The sequence below is a fragment of the Belonocnema kinseyi genome, chromosome 2, assembly GCF_010883055.1.
Source record: "Belonocnema kinseyi isolate 2016_QV_RU_SX_M_011 chromosome 2, B_treatae_v1, whole genome shotgun sequence".
Lineage (NCBI taxonomy): Eukaryota > Metazoa > Arthropoda > Insecta > Hymenoptera > Cynipidae > Belonocnema > Belonocnema kinseyi.
In genome coordinates this window covers 17295989-17302616 of record NC_046658.1, presented here as the reverse complement: position 1 = coordinate 17302616, position 6628 = coordinate 17295989, and the positions used below count along the sequence as shown (strand labels likewise).

Here is a 6628-nt window from a genome sequence, read left to right as displayed (position 1 = left end):
CACGACCCCAGAAAACATAGTTACAGAACAGATCTGTAACCGTTCTAGAACACAAAAGAACTTGTTCTGGAACAGGTTAGTAACAGATTATGAACATGCGAGTAACTATGTCATCCCCATACCCTAGAACAATTCTGTAACAGTTCTAGAACGCTGTGACAACCGATCTGTAACAATTCTAGAACTTTGGTACGCTGCATTGTAAAAAATCTAGAACAATTCTATAACATTTCTATGACAATTCTATAACAGTTCTAGAACAGTTATTTATCAAATATGGAACAGTGTTATGTTCCCCTCACAGCAATAGGATATCCCGAGATATTCGATTTGACCCATGTATGTTCCGAGTTATTCCAGGGATAATCCGTCGGAATATCCTGCGAGACGGAAATTTATGTATCACCATGGATATATTTTGATCCGGGATAGCGCGTACGCAGTCCCGACTAACAAAAATTATACGTTCGAGGTATCCACATTCGGGATATTCGCAAGGGTCAGCTCGACCAAAGTATTTGCGAAGTAATCTTTGTTCCTTATTTGTTCTAGAACACACTTGTAACAGGGTTCTAGAACTTCGATATAACACTGTTCCGGCACAGTTCTAAAATAAACTTGAAACAAATATTATAAAGCTTCTGTGATCAGTTTGTTCTAGAACAAATCCATCGCAGCTGTTATAGAACAGTACTGTCACATAGTTCGAGAACAGATCTGCCACAATTTTGTCACAGTGTTCTAGAACACTGTTACCTTTTTGTTCTAAAACAGTTCGGTCACAATTTTGTCACAGTGTTCTAGAACGCTGTTACTTTTTAGTTCGAGAACAGTTCTGTCACCATCTTGTAGCAACTGTTATAGAACACAGTTCCTTTTTTATCTGAAACAGTTACAGAACGTGTTTGCTGGGACTGCAAATAAACCGTCACGCATGTCACGCAGGTCAGTAAACAGATGTGTCCGCATATGCGTGACATGAATCGCATCTCGTGCGAGTCGCACGCGTGCTGCTGAAGTACGAGGCGCACGCGTGCCGATGAAGCGCATCCCTTCCAGTTTTTTATTCTGTTTTGTGTAGTCCAAGTTTCAACTTTAGACTTTTCAAGAAAATTCCAAAAGTTGTTCTTCTCTTCACTTTTTTTCATAACCCTACCGATAGAAATCTCTGAGTATTCTTAAGCGAAACAGCCTGGCCCATTTGAGTCTATAAGCAGAGTCGATTTGAATGATTTAGTCTCTGAGATAGTCTGAGAGATTTGGGTCCTTTCCAAGGTCTTTTTAGTGGTCCTTTTAAGAGTGGTGCGACGGTAATATAATGTTCCTTTTGTATTCGCCACGTACTGGACGGGCAGAGTTATTTACAGTATAGTTGGCCGTCGCTAACCCGACTCTCCCTTTTTAAATTTCTCTTCAAATTATTAACACTTTTTTTAATTGATGAGTTTTCTCATTATACTTATTTATAATTATAGCTTATATACTAATATACAATTTACTAGTTAAATTTAAAAATATTGTCTTTTTTGGCGTATCTCATTCCATTTACGACAAACGTTGTATTAATTCCAATTGCAAGCATTTAAAAAAAGTTAGATATCTGAAATCATCGAAACCCGTAGATTCCGAATTATTATGTTTCGGACTGTTAACTATGAAATTTAAAAAATCTACTTCTAAATTTTGATCCGAAAGCTTAACAAAGGACCATTGAGCGTCGGCTACTCTATTGATATAGCCTTTCTGCTTATTACTTATAATCGAATTTTTATTTCAATTTCAGCCTCTCTGCATGTTATTTATGGTCGTATTTCTATTTAAATTTCGGGACGACATCCAACAGAAGAAAGTTTTTAGGAAATTAAATGTATTTTTGTATTGGTGGCCGTGTTGCGATGATTGCTATTTGATTTCTTCATTCCTAGGACATCGCCTTATAAGAATCTTTAATATTCAATCTCTTTTTAACTGATTTTGGATTCTCGAACCTCAAAAATCAATTACCGACACCCCAGAATGAACTTGGCAAATTCGTGGACTGATGAAATGAATATAACTACACAATATCGAAGGTATTCCTTTTCGCCAAAATTTTCGCCTTTTCTTTTTAAAAAACCCAGAATTGTACAAAATGATGTTTCTTATTCTCTAAAGCAACTAAATTGCATCATATTTTTCCAAATAACTTTGACCAACTTTCACATACTTTAACATAGAAATAACTTTAACAGATATTATAGAGTTCGATGCAATTTTCTACTGCAAAATCATAACTCGTACACCACAAATTGACACTCACATAACCTGCCTGACGGCAAGTTCGGCAACGATGTCCGATGAACCGTGAAGTTTGATATTTGCGCATGTACAATGCGCAGGTATAAATATCATTTGAAATAAGATAGAAACACCATTTATTTGAAATAAAATATTAATTTGATTCAACTGAATGGAATTTGCTTGTTATCTGGGGGGCTCAAACTTTGTTCCATAACAGGTATGGAACTAAAATGTGCAACTTTTGGGCGCTTTGATCTTAATATGTTTTTGATTCAAGTTACCATGTGGACTGCAAATAGGGTACCCGTAGGGAAAAAATCTTGAAAATAGGGTAATTTAGGGATCTTGACTGAATATAGGGTACCATACGGAATATAGGGACCGGTCTGTGAGGCCTGTACTTGTAATCTTTATGATATTTTTAAAATTATAGACTTATTTCCAACTTTGTATTTTCTCAGACTTTTTTTAAAAATAGTTAGATCCTGCTTTATATATTCAACAATAACCAGTCAAGTATTCGTCAGACGGAAGTTTGGAAATAGAATTTGAATGAAATTTGTACATTTCAAAATTTATATTTTACAACATAATCCTTGGTTTATACCTTTACTGACACACTTTTTCCCCTTCGTAGCGAAAACTTGCTCTTCACATTATAGCTTTAAAATAAATTAATTTATTGTTGTGTTAATAAATTAAGTGTTTCATTCAGTAGTAGAAGATACAAACTTACATGATAGTTAGAATTGAATTAATCCCTGTCTTTATGATTTGAGTTATTGAAACAGCCTTAAATCTCATAACAATGAAAGGGTTATCATAGCGAGGGGGGGGGGGGGGGGGGGGGGCTGTCGAGTGGCTGGACCCGGGCTGCCATCCCCCCTGAGGGGCTGCTCGGCCCGGGATGGCTTCCCCTGCCCGTGGTCGGGCCGGTGACCGTCGGCAGTAGTTTGGGAAACGCTGTATTACATATATGAATGAAGCAGGATATAATCAAAAGTCGAGAGACGAACAAAGTTGCTTTTTGCCATTTTTGAAAGTCTATAACTAAAACAAAAAAATTTGATTTTACCATCAAATTATGCAAGTAATAAAAAAAATTATCAAACAAAAATTTGTAAGTAAAAAAATCTATAAATTGTGATTGAAGCCACCTTTTGTCTATGTAAATTATAGTGCCGCCGGCCGATGAGGCTGCCGCCGGCAGGGGATGCCATCCCGGACCGAGCAGCCAGGCAGGCTCAAAGGCAGGCGCCCTGCTGCGAGCACTCGACCAGTTTTGTTTACCTACCATAAATGTCCCTTTCATTGTTCTGAGATCGAGACCTCTTACAATAACTGAAACATATAATTATTAAATCTCTAAAATTGTGTAGTAAAATAAAATTCAAGAAGGTTAAACATTATTTTTTGAAAGCCAAATGACACGTTTATTATAAATGCGAGAATAATACACCTATTAATCAGTAATTCGTTATATTGTACATTTTTCTGTAAACGGGCGATTCTTAACCTAAGCTAATCCAGAATTAAGGGAAATTTTCAAAAGTTTCTCGTTTTTCGAAAGCCAGTTTAAAAATGATCATGAACTCGTGCATTCATTCGTACGTATATAAGTATAATACACCTATTAATAAGTCATTCACTACTTTGTACATTTTTCTGTACAAAGACGATTCTTGAAATATGCGATAAACGCAGAAAAATCTATGAAAAAAATCAGATTCACAAAAGAATCACATTCGACATAAAAAAATATTCTTACCGCTATCAATGGAGGCACCAAAATTAATGCAAATTGCATGGAAATGATTATGATCATCTGATATAAGCGCTTAATTTATTTATACATCTGTCATAATGGTTTTAAATACAGAAATATTGTCTAGAATTCAATATTCAAAATTTTATAACCTCAGGGGTGGCAACTCGACCTAGTAAGCCAGATTAATTCTACAAATCCTCGGTTATATACTTTTCCCCCTTATTCAATTTATGCAATTACAGTGAAACTCTTCAATAGCCCTCTCTTCTATAGCCCTTCCGGGAATTGACGCCGTGCCGTATGTAGGTGTAACAGGTGCTGCACGGGGTGCGCGGGACCTGTGACTGTCACTCAGGCGAGCAGTCAGGCGAGAACAAACAAAAGCGGAGCGGACTATAATGAGTTAGTTCCCACGCACCGTCAGCCCCGAAATCGGTTACATTTGAATAACATTAATTAATTTATTTTACTCAGTATCTATCTCTTACTAACAAAGCAAATTGCAAGTATTTATGATTTTGTTCTTAATTTAAATAACAGTAACGAAAATAACTAAAGTTTCATTGTACGATACAATAACGTGACCAATAGGAACGTTTTATTTCGTTTAATTTCGTGCAGATCCCTGATTCCAACTGTAATGTTAACAATAATTTTTTTTAATGTATCTTTCATTTCGGGAGTATTCTTCTGAAAATTTAATGCACGTCTCTAAATTTTTGAACATTTAAAAAACCATGTTAAGATACGGGTAACAAGTTAAATTAATTTGCGATTTTATGGTGTACAGAATTAATGTTGAAATTAACCCCTTTAATTTTTTAAATGGTGAAACATTCAGGAAACATTTCGTAGAATAATATCTTACTTCTGCAAATTAATCTTCACTTTTGTAATTATATTTTTTTTAAATATCTACTCCTACGCTAAGCTAGAAATCAAACCACAGAACTTCCGATTGTCGGTCGCCCTAGCGGAAGAAACGGAAAGGATCCGAAAGGAAGCATAGTTCCTATCCTCTTCTATTTCTATATGAATTTTGCTTCCGTTTCTTTTTAAATGCTTTCTCTTTCTGAAGGTTATCGACGCCTTTCCGAACTTTTGACGAACTGTCCCACTGTGATTTTTTTATCCCATTTTTTACCAAATATCTATAAAATGTAAAATATAAATTAAATGTTGTATTATTTACACACACACATTTTTGTTTTAAGTTAATTAAATAAATATAATAACATGTAATTTACTCGTAAATTTATGAAATTAAAAAAAATTAATTTAAAATTAAGCGAAATAAAATCAACTAAAATTATGGATCATCAACGCCAAACAGAGAATGTTTGACAAAGTAGTTTGACCTTCAACTATAATTTGTTGTATTAAATGAATCAAATTGGCTTCAATTTTCGAATTGTTTCCTGTGTGTCGCACTGTTCTTTATTCTCTACTGAAAATAAACAGTTGTATAAAGATGTCTCCAAATAGTTTAGAAATGGAAAATTTTACAACTATTTTATTATTTTGTATATATATAATTAAAAATTTGTCATAAGGACAACCGCAGGATTTCGCCGGGAGCGGGTGCTAATCTGAAAAATTGCACCCGCTTCCAGCGAAATCGCTGTAAAATTTCAGCCACAACCACGTCTCACAACCGTGAGATAGCTGGTTACAGTCTGTAAAGGAATCAATACGACGATCCAGCAAAAGCTTCAGGCACCCTAAGAACACGGAGCGACCCAAGGACAACCGCCTTCTGCATTTTTCCTGCAAGTGTTCAAGCATATTGTTGACACCCAGGGATGCTTTTTAGGCCATTAGCAAGTGAAAGCTTGACACCGCCAAGAGCGCCGATGACAAGGACGATCAGTTCGACAGAATATTCCGGGTACAATCGTTGCAACTCCCTTATAAGGTCTCGATACCTCTCTTTCTTTCCATTATCCTTGGCTATGATGTTTTTGTCAGCTGGTGCCGAAAATTCGATAACGAACATGGTTCTCTTCTCGAAGTCAAGAAGAACCATGTCTGGCCTCGAGTGAGCAACAGAAACAATTGTCGAGAATATAAAGTTCCAGTATATGCGGCACTTCCCATTCTCGACAATTGACTCAATTTCCCTAGGAGCATTTAGAGGAGCGATATTGAAGGTGAATGCCGTAGGAGTGACAGAGATGGTAATAAAGCACTCTTAGTGCCGCATTGTGCCTTTGAACGTAGGTCGCTCCCGCGTGAGTTGGACAACTAGATAGTATATGAGCTAAATGCTCGGGGTGTGCATGGCACGCCCTGCAGCTATCATCGGGAATGTCTTGGCTCAAAATGTGGCGACGGTATGTTAAGGTGAAAATGACACCGTCTTGGCATGCAAAAATGAAACCCTCTGTACCAGACTTCAATCCGGGCGATTTAAGGAAAGCAAACGTTAGCTATAACGTTAGTTATATATTTATATTTTTTTTTAAATATGCAACCCAGTCTTTAAGCACACGAAATTAAAAAATGCCACCCATTTTTGCACTTCCTTTATATTTTACGAGATGTTTTCAACAAATAATTATGTTAAATGTTGCACGTCCA

General features: G+C 36.2%; 1 pseudogene; it reads right to left on the bottom strand.

Annotated features, from left to right (window-relative positions):
- Nucleotides 1–423: 423 nt before the first annotated feature.
- Nucleotides 424–565, bottom strand: LOC117168592 (annotated as a pseudogene).
- Between the last annotated feature and the right edge of the window lie 6063 nt (nt 566–6628).